This window comes from Octopus sinensis, linkage group LG1, assembly GCF_006345805.1.
Source record: "Octopus sinensis linkage group LG1, ASM634580v1, whole genome shotgun sequence".
In the NCBI taxonomy this organism is placed as follows: domain Eukaryota; kingdom Metazoa; phylum Mollusca; class Cephalopoda; order Octopoda; family Octopodidae; genus Octopus; species Octopus sinensis.
This window is the reverse complement of record NC_042997.1, coordinates 115,556,069-115,574,496: the sequence shown is the minus strand read 5'-3', so window position 1 is coordinate 115,574,496 and position 18,428 is coordinate 115,556,069.

Sequence of the window (18,428 nt, the reverse complement as noted above, 5' to 3'; positions counted from 1 at the left end):
GGGCAGCTAGAGATAATATGATTTATTGTTTCTTGTCCATCTCCACATATTCTGCAGTTACTTGTAATATTTCTTTTCATTACATGTTTTTGGTAATTTCTGGTGGGGAGGCTTTGGTCTTGTGCTGCAATTAAAAATCCTCTGTTTCTTTCTGCTTTGAGTCCTGATCTTCTCAACCATTGCTGGGATTTTTCTTTGTCTATTTCTTTTGCGTTTAGTTTAGTGCAGTATTTACCATGAAGGGGCTTTTCTTGCCATTGTTTTATCATGGTCGTTGCTGTTCTATTTTTAGTTTGGATTTCATTTGTTTTATAGCTTTTTTTTGTTTCTTCTTCATCTTCTTCTTCTTCTTCTTCATGTTTATTAGGTGGTATGATTTCTTGTTTGTATTTGTCAGCTTCCTTAAATACTGAGAACTTTTTTTTGTTTTGCTCGTGTTTTGCCGCTATCTGGATCAGTTTTCCTTCCTTCTGAAGTAGATATTTTTGCAGTCCTATGGTGGTATTTTATAGTAGTTTTCCAGCTGTATAAGGCCTCTACCACCTTCTATACGTTGTATATATAGTCTTTCTATGTCAGATTTTGGGTGATGCATCCTAGATCCTGTCAGTATTTTTCTTGTTTTCCTATCTATTTTGGTCAGTTCATTTCGTGTCCAGTTAAGGATATTGTAGCTGTAACTTATAACTGGGACAGCTAAAGTGTTGATACCTATTATCTTGTTTTTAGCATTGAGCTCTGTGTTTAGTATTGATCTAACTCGTCTATAATATTCTTTTTTTATTTTCTTTTCATTTGTGTGTGTTGTGTCTTATCTAGTTCATGGATTCCTAAGTATTGTAAGTTTGGCTTTGTCTAATTCTTTATTTCATTGGTTTTATCTAGTGTGATGTTGTTACTCTTAACTAGTTTTCCTCTTTTCATGGTTACTTTGGCGCATTTTTCTAATCCAAATTTCATATCTATTTCTTTGGTAAATCCATGAACTGTCTTTAATAGTGTTTCCAGCTGTTTGTCATTTGCAGCGTATAGTTTTAGGTCATCCATATAAAAGGTGGCTGATCGTTTTTGCGCGTAACATTTATATCCGCATCCAGTTGTATTTAGCATATCAGATAGAGGTGACAGTGCCAAGCAGAAAGGAGTGGAGAGAGCGTGTCTCCCTGGAATATTCCTCTTCTAATGGGGATGTCTTTGGTTTTCATGAGTCCCTCTTTTGTTTGGAGGTGTAGGACTGTTTGCCATTTATTCATAGAGTGCTCTATGAATTTTATGATTGTTGGTGCTACTTTGTTAATGGCTAGTGTTTCGAGGATCCATGTGTGGGGGATGCTATCAAACGCCTTTTTGTAGTCAATCCAGGCCATACTGAGGCCTTTCTTCTTTCTGTGGCTGTCTTCAGTTATGGCTTTATTAATCATTAGTTGATCTTGATCTTATTATTATTATTATTATTATTATTATTATTATTATTATTATTATTATTATTATTATTATATGAAAACTCACAGCTTATTTTGCTGGGTATGATGGAAAGTGTCAGCTGTCCACAGCCAGCAGACTAAAGTGACACTTGTTCACTGGTCATACTTCTAGAATCCTGCAAAGAATTCTTGCAGTTCCAAGCAATGCTGATTTTTGTAGGTGTTCTACCTTCACACTTGCACCAATCTTTTTCATCCATATTGGTAGTTGAGTGCTGATACTTCCAAGTGCACCAATTACTAATGGTATCACGTCTACTCTCTCCATTGACCACAATATTCGTATTTCCCACTTCAAATCGTCATAGTTGTTTAATTGTTCTTCTTCTTTCCTATTGTCCGGGGCATGCTATGTCGGTTGTCATACATGTTCTTTATTTTTTATTTACCACAACATTGTCCCGTTCCCGATGTTTGGTCAGGTGATCGCACTGGATCATTACATCCCACAGGATTTTGCAATTCTCATTTTCGGTAACTCTTTCGGGAGTTTCCTCATACCACGTCTTTGCTCTTTGTAGGCCGTGATTTCCACAGAGCACCCAATGGCTCATTCTTACCACATTGTCATGTCGTCTTTTGCATTTGCGTTGGGCCAATTTCGGGCATACAGTAATGATGGGCTGTACCGTTTCATTCTTTCATTATTATTATTATTATTATTATTAGTAGTAGTAGTAGTAGTAGTAGTAGTAGTAGTAGTAGCAGCAGCAGCAGCAGCAGCAGCAGCAGCAGCAGCAGCAGCAGTAGTAGTAGTAGTAGTAGTAGTAGTAGTAGTAGTAGTCCTATTATTATTATTATTATTATTATTATTATTATTATTAGTGAACTAAAGTAACATCCCTTATTTTTTCGAGCACCTTCAGGAGTATTCGAGCGGTTCCAAGTAGTGCTGGTTTCTGCAAGTGCTCCACCCTTATTGCAACCCCTATTTGTTCCACGTATTTCTCAAGACTTTTGCTCACTGTTCCCAGGACTCCGACAAGTATTGGTACTACTACCACCCTTTTCATCGACCACAACTGCTTAACTTCCCAAGCTAACCTGTCATATCTATCGACTTTTCTTTCTTCCCTACCGCATACCTTGTTGTCATCTGGGGATGCTATATCTATGATCCAGCATAGTTTGCTTTCATTTTCAATTAAGACTATGTCTGGCTTCCTATTCTCTATCTCATGGTCACACTGAATCTTAAAATCGCATGGGATCTTTGCATTATTATTTACGAGGATGCCTTCAGGTTTGTGGTCGTACCAAATTTTTGTCTGTCAAGTCCATACTTGTTGCAAAGTGTCCAATGAACAAAACTTGCTATATTGTGGTTGGGAAGCAAGCTTCTTACCACACGGCCTCTCCTGTTTGTTCGTTCTTAATTCTTTATTGATATCAACTTCAGCCGTCTTGTTCAAGATACGAGAACTTAAAACCTGGCCTATTGTGTTTCAGTCGCATAACAGAACGCCATCCTAAATCACACTCACATGCATACACGTACATGCACACAGATACACTGAAATAATACAAACCAGTGAGCAAAACACAAACAGCATTATGAACAACATCAGGGCGGTGTCGAGGCTGAAGAAGGCGACGACACCAGCAACAAGAATAACATTAGAAGTAGAAGGAACAAACCCAAACATTGTCGCAAAAGAGCACTACAATATGTTCATCATCATCATCATCATCATCATCATCATCATCTCTATCATCATCATCATTATCATCATCTTCATCATTATCATCATCATCATCATCATCCTCATCATCCGCATCATCCTCTTCTTCATCATCATCATCATCCTCATCATCATCATCCTCATCATCATCATCCTCATCATCATCATCATCATCATCCTCATCCTCATCATCATCATCATCCTCATCATCGTCATCATCATCATCATCATCATCATCATCATCATCATCATCATCATCTTCATCATCATCTTCATCCTCCCCCTCATCACCATCATCATCATCTTCATCATCTTCATCCCCCTCCTCCTCATAATCATCATCAAAAGAAACAACAACAACCACAAAAGTATTACCGATTGCAATCTGCAGCGAGCCTAAGAGGGAGCTACTGTGCGTCCCCGTAACCTAGCGGTTCGGCAAAAACGACTGATAGATGGTCTTTCTCTCTCTCTCTCTTTCTCTCTCTCTCTTTCTCTCTCTCTCTTTTTCTCTCTCTCTTTTTCTCACTCTCTCACTCTCTCTTTCTCTCTCCCTCTCTTTTTCTCTCTCTCTCTCTCTCTCTCTCTCGATCTGCTACAAATACCAGTCAAACCTCCTTCAAAACATCATCCACCATCTTGGAAATAAAAACAGAGTTTGCAGTGATAAAGTTGGTGCCACAACCATTATGGCTGAATATTCTTTAGGATGACCATCTATGGATTGTCTTTGTATGTTTGTATGTGCCTGTGTAGGCTTGAATGTGCATGCACACACGTGTGTGAGTGTATTTGTTGCTTGCGTATATGATTGTACAGTAATCTCTTGCCGTATCGCGGTTCACCTATCGCGGTTTATTATTTAAGCTTACGTCGATTCCTCCGTGGTGTTGTTTTGCATTTATAATAAAATAAATATATACAAATGTCTCGGGCAAGTGTCTTCTACTACAGCTTCTGGCTGACCAAAGCCTTGTGAGTGGATTTGGTAGACGGAAACTGAAAGCAACCCGTCGTGTATATGTGTATGTGTGTGTGTGTGTGTGTGTGTGTGTGTGTGTGTGTGTGTGTGTGTGTGTGTGTGTGTGTGTGTGTGTGTGTGTGTGTGTGTGTTTGTTTGTCCTCCCATCATCGCTTGACAACTGATGCTAGTGTGCGTCCTCGTAACATAGCGGTTCGGCAAAAAAACAGATAGAATAAGTACTAGGCTGACAAAGAGTAAGTCCTGAGGTCGATTTGTTCGACTAAAGGCGGTGCTCCAGCATGGCCGCAGTCAAATGACTGAAGCAAAAAAAAAAACAATAAATAGATAAAAAAAAGAGAGTACAGTACTGTTTCTACTCGCGGATTTTCACCTATCGCGATGGTTTTTGGAACGTAACACCCGCGATAGTCTAGAGATTACTGTATATGCGTGTGCGAGCGTGTGTATGTGTGTGTGTGTGGAGTTATGTAGATGTATTTGTGTATTTATGTGTGTGAGTGTTTATGAATGTATGAAGCAGTCCAATGAATCGATGAGAGACCAGACGATAACAAAACAATAAAGAACGAAATAAAGGGAGGTAATGATAAACAAATAAGCAAACAAACAAATAAATAAATAAATAAAGCCAGAAAGAAGAGATTTCGTGTTGGGCGTGTGGTGGGTTTAACTGCGGCTGTGGGCTTATTTAAAAAACAAACACAACGGTGGAAATTATAAGAGCTAGGATGGCAGGCGCCCTTGTTGCAGGGTGGTCTTGAATTTTCAAGAGAATAACAACAATAAACAAACACTAACAATAAATAAGCGAAACAGTAAGAATGGCAACACCTTAAGTAATGATAATACCGTGTTAGTAGTGGTGGTAGTGGTGGTGGTTGGGGGGAGATACTGAAAGCATAACGAGGAGAGAAATAGAGAGAGAGAGAGAGAGAGAGAGAGAGAGAGCGAGAGAGAAAAGCTTTTTTTTTTACCTCTCGTCCAAATTTGGTCGACATGTTAACTGACGGTTGAAAGTAACTGTATGGCTAAATGTATGCGCCGCACGCCAGTGTGTGTATGTGTGTGAAGACAGACAGACAGACAGACAGACTGATAGACAGATAGATATTTCTATCTAATTATCAATCTATCTTTCTATTGTGACACATTATACATTTATTTATATATGTAATATATATATACATTCTTCTACATAAGCATATACGTACATACATATATATGCATGTTTGTGTGTGTGTGTGTGTATGTGTATGTATATGGGCACAGCCTTAGGGCTGAAATGTATAAAAAATGAAAGGATATATATATCTATATATATATATATATATATATATATATATATATACGTGTGTGGTGTGGTGTATGTATGTGTGTGTGTCTGTGTGTGTCTGTGTGTGTGTGTGAGCCCGTATGTGAATGCGCATGTGTCTGAGTGTGTGTATGTGTGTGTGTGTGTGTGTATGTGTTGTGTGTGTAACTCTCAAGTGTAGGTGTTCGTAGTCGGGTTAGAGGATGTTATGGAGGCGTCTTGTCGCGTGGTGGGTGTCATAATGTGGAAAGTCGGTAGTGGCTGTTTTGTAGTAGCAGTAGCAGTAGTGGAAGTGGTTGTGGTATTAGCTATACTGATAGTAGTTATAACAGCAGCAGTAGCAGCAGCAGCAGCAGTAGTAGCAGCAGCAGCAGTAGTAGTAGTAGTAGTAGTAGTAGTAGTAGTAGTAGTAGTGATGGTGGTAGTTGCGGGAGGGGTGGGTGTTTCGAACTTTTCAGCACCTTGACGAAATCCTTCTGCTAGCACCTACTTAAATGATCCGTTGACAGCCTTTGTAGCTTCTGAATATAATCTTCCAAGTTTTGTTTTTGTTCCATGTTGGGGGTTCTTTGCCCCCTAATTAGTCCGCCTGCTCTCCCCACCACCACCACCACCACCACCACCACCACCACCACACCACCACTACCACCACCATTACGACCCCTGTCATTACTCCAAGTTTCTTGCCATTTTCTTTCCGTCGACACCCCCACCCACCCTGCGCCCCCATCTTCTATTACTTAAGCTATCCGTACTATCTAAACGATTAGAGATTACAATTATTGCTAGTCTGGCACCGTTGTTTATCACTACATTACGTCCTTCGACAAGATGCTTGACTATCACTGGCTTCACAAAAGAGAAACTGTTTATTTGTCTAATGAACGAATTGTTGACATGATGCCTTAATGGATGAATGAGTTCACAGAAGCGAATTCGTGATGGTTTTAAATCACTGATACCTTTGTGTCACCGTTGCCCTTGCGTCACTGTTGCCCTTGTGTCACCGTTGCCCTTACGTCGCCGTGGCCTTTGCACCACGTAAATATATACGTCTCTGATGATGTCACATCACTGATGCTGTTACGTCTCCGATACCTTTAACACTTTGCCTATTATAGGAAAGGGTTAATCTCCCAATGGAAAGTTCTATATTCAATGGAGACCACCTCCCCGTGTGGGATGAAGTTAAAATAAAAGACAGAGAGCACCACTGGAAAATACGGAAACTAAAAGAAGCAGCACATATGCTAGGACACAACAATCTCCGAAGCAGACCGAGTGCAGATATGAGCAGCATATGGGAACCAGTATTAAGGAAGGATAGGAAAATATTAGATTTATAAGCCCTAAATTTCACTCCATAATTGCCCACGGATATAAAGCGTAGTGGTTAAGAGCGCGGGCTACTAACACCCAAGATTCCGAGTTCGATTCCAGGCAATAACCTGAATAATAATAATACGAAATTTCCCCAAGACCTGATGAAGGCTGAGGGTATATCAGCCAAAACGTTGATGAGGACAAATATCCGTCAAATGTAAATAATGTAAATAATGTCCTGTGGATCAAATTAGATTGTTCGAATTTTAGGAAATGTACAGAACTCCTGTTCATTATTTACATTATTTACATTAATTACATTTGACGGATATTTGTCCTCATCTTGTTTGTTGTTAACAAAGTTTCGGCTGATATACCCTCCAGCTTTCATCAGGTGTCTTGGGAGAATTTCAAACCTGGGTTCTCATTCCGAAGGTATTTTTCTATGTTGATATTATTGTTATTATTATTATTATTATTATTATTATTATTATTATTATTATTATTATATTATTATTATTATTATTATTATTATTATTATTATTATTATTATTAATATTGTTATTACTATGATTCTTATTCGATGTTATTATTATTATCATTATTTAACATCGAAAAATACGTTAGGAATGAGAACCCAGGTTCGAAATCTCCCTCAAGACACCTGATGAAGGCTGGAGAGTATATCAGCCGAAACGTTGTGTTAACAACAAACAAGATGAGGACAAATATTCGTCTAATGTAAATTATGTAAACTCTTAAATATAGAACTGTAGAACTCCTGTTTCTTTGTATTTCACGCATGGTTTTCAAATTGAATCAATACAAGCTGAAATGGGGCCTTGTAAGAAGATAGTGTGTCGCAGCTTTGTAAGAAAGCTACAACTCACTATCTTCTCCGTTATTGGAGTGATGCTCTTCATAATAATTTCTAGAGCGAATAAACTTTAAAGCTATATGGAGCTATTAAAGAAACTGTAAATGATTATATGATATAATCATATGTATATATATATATATATATATATATATATATATATATATATATAATGTGGAGGCACATAGCCTAGTGGTTAGAGCAGTGGACTCGTGGTCGAGGGATCGTGGGTTCGAATCTCAGACCGGGCGATGCGTATGCTTATGAGCGAAACACCTAAGCTCCATGCGGCTCCGGCAGAAGGCAATGGCGAACTTCCGCTGACTCTTGCACCATAACTTTTTCTCACTATTTCCTACAGCATCTTGCTGCTCACTTGCGACGGTGGGAAACCTATACGCCAAGGAAACCAGAAAACCGGCCCTATGAGCCAGGCATGGCTCGAGAAGGAATCACAGGTTCAAATGAACTTTCCCAGTGAAAACCATTCAAATCTTATAAAATTCATCCAGCCTAGAAGACAAACATGTTGCTGTTCGCTCGTTTCTTTCATTTGTCTTCTACAACAAAGGTTTGTATCTGAAACTTAAACCTTGACGTAAATTCACAAATAAGATATTGTTCCTAAGCCGTGCCAATGGCCAGGGTTATAAGGACACCGAATCATTTACAGATGATGGCAAAAAGAAGCGGTATAACATATTCAATTGGAGAGAATGTCCTGAAGTATTTTTGACATAATTAATTTGTGACTACATTTACAATCGTGGCACTCTGTCGGCTACGACGACGAGGGTTCCAGTTGATCTGATCAACGGAACAGCTTGCTCGTGAAATTAACGTGCAAGTGGCTGAGCACTCCACAGACACGTGTAGCCTTAATGTAGTCCTCGGGGGAGATTCAGCGTGACACAGAGTGTGACAAGGCTGCTCCTTTGAAATAGAGATACAACAGAAACAGGAAAAAAGAATGAGAGAAAATTGTGGTGAAAGAATACAGCAGGGTTCGCCACGACCCTTGCTGGAGCTTCGTGTAGCTTTAGATGTTTTCGCTCAATAAATATACACAACGCCCGGTCTGGAAATCGAAACTGTGATCCCACGGCCGCGAGCCCGCTGCCCAAACCACATTTACAACACCTACAGTAAAATAAGCGTTCATTTTCACGTTCTAATGTTTCTTCTTTCGTTGCAGATTACTCTATACCACAGTGGTTAAATCTTTTAAGATGTGATTAGATTAGACGCTGTCGACGTTAGGAATTCGAGGAGCTCTTCAGCAGTGCATGCGGCAAGGGGTATTCGTTCTGTCTATGGAAATGAAGCTTTAAGTGTCCAGACATGCTAACGATGGTTTGGCATCTTTAAGTCGGGAAATTTTCCTCTTGTAGATTCCCCCACGGTCTTGTGATCCATGTTGTATCAGCATTGAGCTTCTGAAAACCAGAGTTGAGAAATATCCAAAGCAAACTGCGCGAGAATTAGCAAAACAGTTCAATTCTAGTCACACTTCGATCATTAAACATCTCAACGAACTAAGAAAAGTGTGTAAACTTGGACACTGAGTCTTTCGTCATCTGACTTGCTTCTCAACTTCATCAAAGAAATTATCTTCTGCTCATCATTAAAGAATACTCTTCCTACCGAGCGTTTGCAGGGGAGAATTATCGCAAGTGATTAAAAATGATACGTTAAATAACAACGGTTAGCATCCAATAAAATATGAGCTGGCAGAAACTTTAGCACGCCGGGCGAAATGCTTAGCGATATTTCGTCTGCTGTTACGTTCTGAGTTCAAATTCCGCCGAGGTCGACTTTGCCTTCCATCCTTTCGGGGTCGATAAATTAAGAACCAGTTACGTACTGGGGTCGATGTTATCGACTTAATCCGTTTGTCTGTCCTTGTTTGTCCTCTTTGCGTTTAGCTCCTTGTGGGTAGTAAACAAATAGGTATTTCGTCTGTCTTGACGTTCTGAGTTCAAATTCCGCCGAGGTCGACTTTGCCTTTCATCCTTTCGGGGTCGATTAAATAAGTACCAGTTACGCACTGCGGTCGATATAATCGACTTAATTCGTTTGTCTGTCCTTGTTTGTCCTCTCTATGTTTAGTCCATTGTGGGTAGTAAAGAAATAGAAATATGAGAATCCATCGCCAAACTAGGACTTCACTCGAAAACAGTCCGGCTCTGTATTGTTTGGGGGATGTGAAGTGTATTGTCTATCATGAAACCTTAAGCCAAAACGAAACACTTAATGAGGGTAAGTAATCTTGTCAAATGGAAGCATTTCACATAAATCGGCAGATAAAGTACCCATCGTTGGTCAGTCGTAAAGAGGCGTTGCTAATTCACAATAATGCAAGGCCACATATTTACCATGTCACTCGGGAAAAGATTATGATTCTAAATATGGAAATTTTACCCCATCTTTTTCACTTACCTGAGTTTACTCCACCTGACTATGATCCTGGCAGATCATTCCAACATTGTTAGAGAGAAAACCGTTTGTTTTGTATGAAGAGTTTTAAAATGATACGGAGGGTTTTTTTACTTCGAAATCTGAAGGCTTAAAAATTGGTTAAATATATGAGATTATGTTACCAATAATAAAGGAAAATGTTATTTTGATGAAATATATCAATTACGACCATTTGTTTCTTTCCCATCTTGAAATGTGACCAGACTTTCTTTCCAACATAACATGATACCTAATTTTGATTAGATTTGAACCTATTAAATATAGATTGTAGAAGGTAAAAAAGAAACATTTTCCCGAATACGTTTCAAGACATTTGCATGAGACTAAAGGTCTCGTGCAAAGCGGATACGAAATTATACCCCATCCTTCATATTCAAAACTAAATATGCATTCACTTTCTCTACTCATTATATAACATTCCTATGTGAGACAGAAAAAAATTACAATCATCTATAAGTCTTTAGTTATTTCCCTTATCAGTTACTATTTTGATTAACGGTCTCGATTAAGACAACAGAAGCACTTGTTTCTTTCCCATCTTGAAATATGACCGAACTTTCTTCCCAATATTACATGATACCTAATTTTTACTAGATTTGAACCTTTCTCTGTGTATTACAATAAATATTAAATACAGAATGTGGGAGTATAAAGAGAATTTTTTCTTCAATACGATTCGAAACATTTGGCTATAATAAGTGGAAACGAAATTCTACCCCATCCTTCATATTTAAAAATAAATGTGTATTCACTTTCTCTACTCATTATATAACATTCCTATATCAGATAGAAAAAAAAATTGCAATCATCCAAAGGTGTATAGTTTTTTCTTATCTGTTACATATTAAAAAATATATATTTTTTTTTCTTTTGCTCATTCTTCTATTCTTTATTCTTTCATACCTAAATGCATCTGTTCGTTATTGATGAGTTGTGCAAAAAGCGAGTGCTTTAACGTCTACGTAGCACGTTCATTTAGCTTGCTGTATTGGAGTTAGAGAGAGAAGATGGATGAAGTTAAATTCGTTCATTTTATTCAGATTATATTACATTCTCTGCGATATATTTAATTGCAACTGGTAAAAAAAGAAAAAAACTGCAAGTAAATGTATTTGTAGCAACTTAAAAAACAAACATCAGTATATCAAGAGAGAATGATACTTGCACCTTTAATTTCATACAAAAACATAGACTCAAATATATATGTATATCATATATCTCTATCTATCTATCTATCTATCTATCTATCTATCTATCTATCTATCTATCTATCTATCTATCTATATATATATATATATATATATATATAATATATATATATATATTATATAATATATATATATATATATATATAATATATATATTATATATAACGGGAAGCTTTATGAAAATAAACAAAAGACGAAGGCAGGTGGAAAACAAACGAACAATTGTATTAGTATGGCGCTCAGGAATATAAATAACAAGTCTTATATAAAACAAGTCTATATATATATATATATATATATATATATAAGAGAGATATGAGAGAGAGAGAGAGAGAGAGAGAGAGGAGAGAGAACAAAAGACGAAGACAGGTGGTGTACAAAACAAACAGATGCATTAGTATAACGCTCAGGAATTGAAAAAGTCTTTTACGTTTCGAGCGCCTCCTCTTCTACAGAAAGGGATACCGATCTAAATCATATCCACACACACACACACACACACACACACACACACACACCTATATATATATATATATATATATATATAATAATAATTAATAATAATAATAATAATAATAAAATAATAATAATAATAATAATAATATTAGGGAGTATAACTCCAAACTTACAGGGAAATATTCAATTTAGTATTAAATCAAATTTCACAAATTTCTGCTTTACACCATAGTGATTAAAGTTGTATAGAGTTTATCATTTGAAATGAAGTGAGAGCGAACCCATTTCAGACACGGTATTCAAAAAGAGATGCTTCAAGAAATATTCATGCTATATATGGTAATGAGGCTTTAACGCTTTAACATTCAGATTACTCTGTCCAATGTAATGTAAAACATTGTTGTGAATTTATCCTGCATTATCGCATAGCTTTGAAATTTCGAGGGTGTGATTGTTTATCTTTTGGATAAGATTGAGTGTCGCTGAAAGTGGCCAAATCAAGCCACTTTGAGCATAAGAACAAGTAGAATATTTGGACCAAATATAGCCGGTTTAAATGCTAAAGGGTTACGTGTCTGGACATGTCAACTATAACTTGACCTGTTTCGCAAGTGGACTTTTTCTCTTGCAAATTCCCTTTGGTCTCGACGACTAAGTTCTCTTAATACTTAAGATCTGTAAACCCTAAGTGAGAACAATCCAAAGTAAACTGCGCGTGAATTAACAATTCAATTCAAGTCAAACTTCGATCATAAAATACCCTCGTGAACTAGGAAAAGTGTCTAAATTTAACCAGTGCATCCTTCATAATGTAACACTTTCTCAGTTTAATCAACGAACTAACGTCTGCTCGTCTTAACCCATTCATGCCGATCGTCTGTCTAAACTGACCTTTAATTTATAAGGGTATAGAACAAATGCTAGATACAAATTGTGATTTGTGTATGATCTGTATCAAAGAATGAAACATGGTTTTAACGCGTATGCAGTTTGTATCAAATGGATTTCAATGAATTTTTTTTCAGTTGTTATTTAGGTCAAAATAATAATATCTGTGAATTTTCAAGCAATTTCATTCACTAGAAAAAATTTCGGCACGAAAGGTTTAATCAATTGATCCATAGTCAGTCGACTGAAAAAATAGAGAACAGCCCCATCACTTTTTCTTCCACAGAGTTACTATAAACTGACTGCCTTTAGTAAGGAATTTGAGCAAAATGATATTATTTGAAAACTGGGTCATCTACGAGAGTGAATCAAAAAGTAATGCCATTTTGTCTAGGACAGGTATAATTACCAACACAAGAACATGTATCATACATCAAAATGAAGCTGGTCCTCTGTGGATCACATCTCCACATCTCAACATAGTTTTCACTTCCTCGTCACTGGAATAATGTTTGCCTCTCCAACCTTCTTTCATGGGGCCGAAGAGATGATAGTCTGAAAGCACAAAATCTGGTGAGTGTGGAAGTAGTGAACAAGTGGCTCAAAGAAGAGTCGACAGAATTTTACGGGGCAGGGATACATGCTCTCATTCGAAGGTAGAACATTGCTATTGAGAGAAACGGTAACTATGTTGAGAAGTAAGGATGTGACCTCACAGAGGACCTGCTTCATTTTGATGTATGATACATGTTCCTGTGTTGGTAATTATACCTGTCCTAAACAAAATAGCATTACTTCTTGACACAACCTCATATTTTAAGCAATTTTAGGGACCAGTAGTAAAGCGACAATAGGGAAATGGAGCTGTAATAGCATCCAGATTCAAAGAAATGTAAAACTGATCGCGAAAATAATTGATTTGTGAAACATTGCTATGTTGTTCAGGGATATTGCAGACAACTGGAGACACGGCATTGAAAATTCCTTTTAGATATTGAAATGTATGTAGAAGGGACACCTTTTACCTTTTACATTTTTAGGCATTAGCCTACCGCCATGCTGGGATCCCACCTTGAAGAATTTTTAGTCGGACGAATCTCCCCCTGTACTTACTCTATCTGTCTTTTTTGCCGAACCGCTAAGTTGCGGGTACGTAGACACACCAACATTGGTTGTCAAGCGGTGGTTGGGGACAAACACAGACACAAACACACTCACACACACACACACTCACACACACACACACTCACACACACACACACACACACACATACACACACACACAGATATTTGTGTGTGTGTGTGTAAACGACAGGCTGCTTTAGATTATCCCTTAAATAAAACCATAAGCAATGTTTATTATTCGATTTCTTTCGACTCTTTACATATTGAGTTCAATTCTCACTACGGTCAAATTTGCCTTTCGTCCTTTCGGGGGTGGATAAAATGACGCACCAGTTCAAGTGTCGCAGAATCTGTGTTTGGGATCAAAACCGTTTTGAAGAACGTTAGCCCGGGACCTTTAAAAGTAAGCAAGCTTTGATTTTGTGCCGCCAACATGAAACCTTCAGTCTCTGATTTCAGTCCTGAACTTCTCAGCCACTGATGGGTTGTTGCTTGGTCTACATAAGGATTTCAACTTCGAAGTATATACTGTCCATGCAGAGGCTTCTGGTTCCTCCGATCCTCAATTTGTTTCTGACCGTTCTTTTTTGCAGCCTATTTGATCCGTTTTGTTTGTTTGGTGACAGTGGTTTCAAGTTCTTCATCTAATTCAGGATTAATGCCAAGTTCCCTTCCGAATTTGCAAGCTCCCTTCACAATAGAATGTGATTTATTGCTGTTTTCGTGTTTGCACACAAGCCGCAGCATCCAGTCCTCAGTACTAGATAAGTACTTCTTCATTGCTATTGTGGAGGTCTTATAGCACAGTTCTACCTGCATCATTCCTCTTCCCCAATTACTTCAAGGTAAGTACAGACGATCAACGTCTGCTTTTGGATGGTGCATGTTCTTAGGTGTTTGTAGTTTTCTTGTCTTCCTGTCCAGGCGTTAGAGCTCTGTAAGATTCCAGTTAATGATGTTAAAACTATTGGACTACTGGAAGTGCCAGAATGTTAATGGCTTCTATGCGATTTTTGGAGTTGAGTTCAGTTTTTATTATGAGTCGTATTGTTTTGTAATTCTCCTTTCGTATTTTTTCCTTCATAGTAGCATGTTGTATACCGTCTCCTTCGTTTATCCTCGGGTATTTCTATCTTCCTTGTGGGTCAAGCTTTTTGATGGTAGCGTCGATATTTAATTTAATGGAAGCTGTTATTATTATTATGATGATGATAATGATGATGATGATGATGATGATGATGATGATGATGATGATGATGATGATGATCATCATCATCATCATCATCATCATCAGAAGTACATGGAACAAATAGGGGCTGCAATAAGGGTGGAGCACTTGCAGAACACAGCACTGCTTGGAACCACTCGAATACTCCAGAAGGTACCCGAAAAATAAGAGGTGTTACTTTAGTTCACTGGTAGTGAACAGCTGACACCGTAGTACATCTCCAGCGTTAGAAGCTGTGCAAAGGCAATGATAATAATAATATTAATTCTTTCTACTATAGGCTTAGCGGTATTTCGTCTGCCACCATGTTCTGAGTTCAAATTCCGCCGAGTTTGACTTTGCCTTTCATCCCTTCGAGGTCGATAAATTAAGTACCAGTTAAGTACTGAGGTAGATGCAATCGACTATACCCCTCCCCAAAATTTCAGGCCTTGTTCCTTTAGAAGAAATAATTATTATTGTTGTTGTTATTATATTATTATTATTATTATTATTATTATTATTATTATTATTATTATTATTATTATTATTATCTGGAAGAATTGGTAATTAGACCACACAAAACGGGAAGCGGCATTTCGTCCTTCCTTACGTCCTGCGTTTAAATTCCGCATGGGTCAACTTTGCCTTTCAACCTTTCCGGGTCTATAAATTAAGTAGCAGTGAAACACTGGAGTAGATGTAATCGCCTAGTCGCTCCCCCGTGCATAATTACATTGAGTCAAAGTCTGAAACCAATACTAACCATTCTATGCTTCCAGCTATGAACATTAAAACTGAAGAATATGTTTACACATAGGAACTGATCTTTTTGTACGATAAATAAATAGATTAGTATACTCAGACACGCACACACACACACACACACACACACACACACACACACACACACACACACACACACCACACACAAAAGTGGTTTCCAGAAGTTTTATACCTGTTCTTGACCCCTTTAAATATGAAATAAAATTCCACTTTTCCTTTCTTCAGATTATTGAAGAACTATACTCTTACGTGTGTGTGTATGAATTTGTGTGTGTGTGCGCGCGCACGCGTAGGTATATATATACTTAAGTTTATATATATATATATATATACGTAGTAGATATGATATATATTATTTATATATTTCTTATATATAGGCGTAGGAGAAGTTGTGTGGTAAGTACGAGGGACGTTCAATAAGTAATGTCCCTGACCCACTTGCAGTTGTTTGATCTAGCTGAAATTTTGCATGTTCAATTATTTATATCTCTATAGATTAAATGGCAAATTACAGCTCTGAACCAATTGTGGTTTCTAATTTACAGGTGTTTGAACTGAGTCAAGTGTGAAATGGAGCCTGTTGAGTGTCGAGCAGTGATCCGGTTTTTGTATTTGAAAGGACGTACACCACGGGAGACTTTTGATGAAATGAAAGTAACTTATGGTGATGATGCCCCATCATATGACCTTGTAAAACGTTGGCATCGTGAATTCAAATATGGTCGGAACTCTGTGGAAACAGCTCCCAGATCTGGTCACCCTCATTCTGCCATTGATGAGGCATCTATCCGTCAAGTTGATGCTGCCATTTTGGAAGATCGACGCATAACTATTCGCTAAATAGCCCATGAGGTCAAGATTAGTACCGGGTCTGTGGAAACTATCATCCATGACCATTTGCATATGCAAAAAGTGTCTGCCAGATGGATTCCCAGGTTGCTCACACCTTTCCAGAAGCAAGAACGCGTCGAGTGCTCGAGGATGAATTTGGAGATGTGCCAAGAAGATGAGTCAAAATTTTTCAAAAGACTGATTACACAGGATGAAACCTGGGTCCATCACTATGATCCAGAGAACAAAGGCCAGTCAATGCAGTGGAAGCACCGTGACTCACCTCCTCCAAAGAAAGCAAGGGTGCAGCCCTCCGCTGGCAAGGTCATGCTCACAGTCTTCTGGGACCAGGACGGAGTAGTGATGACAGATTTCCTGGCAAAGGGTACCACAATTACAGGAGCCTATTATGCTTCACTTTTGAGGAAATTAAGAGAAGCTATCAAAATCAAGAGGCGGGGCAAGATTAGCAAAGGCATCCTCCTCCTGCAGGACAACGCTCCGGTCCACAACTCGTGTGTCGCCAGATCAGAAGCACAGGCGTGCAGCTATGAATTCTTCCCCCATCCTCCCTACTCTCTTGACCTTGCACCCTCTGATTTTCACCTCTTCCCAGCCATGAAGTTGTTTTTGAAAGGAAAGCGTTTCCCAGATGATGCAGCCTTGATTTCTGAAGTCACGTCGTGGTTGGAGAACCAAGCTGGGGTATTCTACAAAAACGGTCTCCAGAACTGCATCAAACGATGGGAGAAATGCGTAACTCTGGGTGGTTTCTATGTAGAAAAAGACTAATAACTGTGCCAAGTTTCGTTGCTCTACTGCTATGGGAAGTGGGTCGGGGCATTACTTATTGAACGCCCCTCGTAACTCGCTTACTGCTACCAAGTCGTCGCTTTGTTTTTCGTCGCGGTGGAAGTCACGTCCTACGTGAAAAATTGAACATTTGAAGCACGACCACAGGTAAAGTATTTGTTTTTTGGAGAGCTTAGTGAAGTCTGTTATCCGTATGGTTATTATTTTTTCGAACAAGGGTCTGCACAGAGGTCCAGACATTTCTTTGCCAGTGGTCATTTGTGTGTGCTTTCGGGGGACGTGTCCGTCCGAAACTTTTTTGGAATTTTATATGACTGTGTTTGTGCAGTTTCAAGTGGATTTTTACGATAAAGGATAGGAGTACAGCTAGAGTTGGACGGAATACTATTTTTGCTGCGAAGGACTACCAGTTTGAATTACCGGAATAGCAGAATTGTGTTGTGTTGCCATTTTGGACTATCTCCCTTCGCTCTTTCTTCTCCTGTCTGTCTTTCTGATCCTTTTTGAGTTTCTTAATAGACTTTCAGTTGAACATTTTGAATTTTGTTTGTGGATTTTTATTTTTGTTTTGGCTATCAACATAGCAACTGTGACATCCGCTTTAGAGTGGCAAATTGTGCCCCCCAAAGAATGGTTGAAAAATTATACGGAGAGAACGGTGGTGTTAAGGACCTATTCCAGAGTTCTCGACACCATCAAGGTCTTCTCTGAGGAAGAAATTGAGGAGGAGTTAGCAGACTATCTGCGAACTGTTAGGATTATCCGCAGGGGTGCGAAATATGGAACTGTGTGGGCACTTTTTGACACCCCTGCGGAAGCTCGTGATTTTGCGAGCACGCCTTTGGAGGGAGAAGAAAATTTTGCTTCTCCCTACTTACGGCGGTAGAAAATTGACAAGAGCCTGGGTGTATGGGCTGCCACTCGTTATAGAGGCCTAGTGGATAGAAGACACTATCCATCGGGGCCTGGGTGG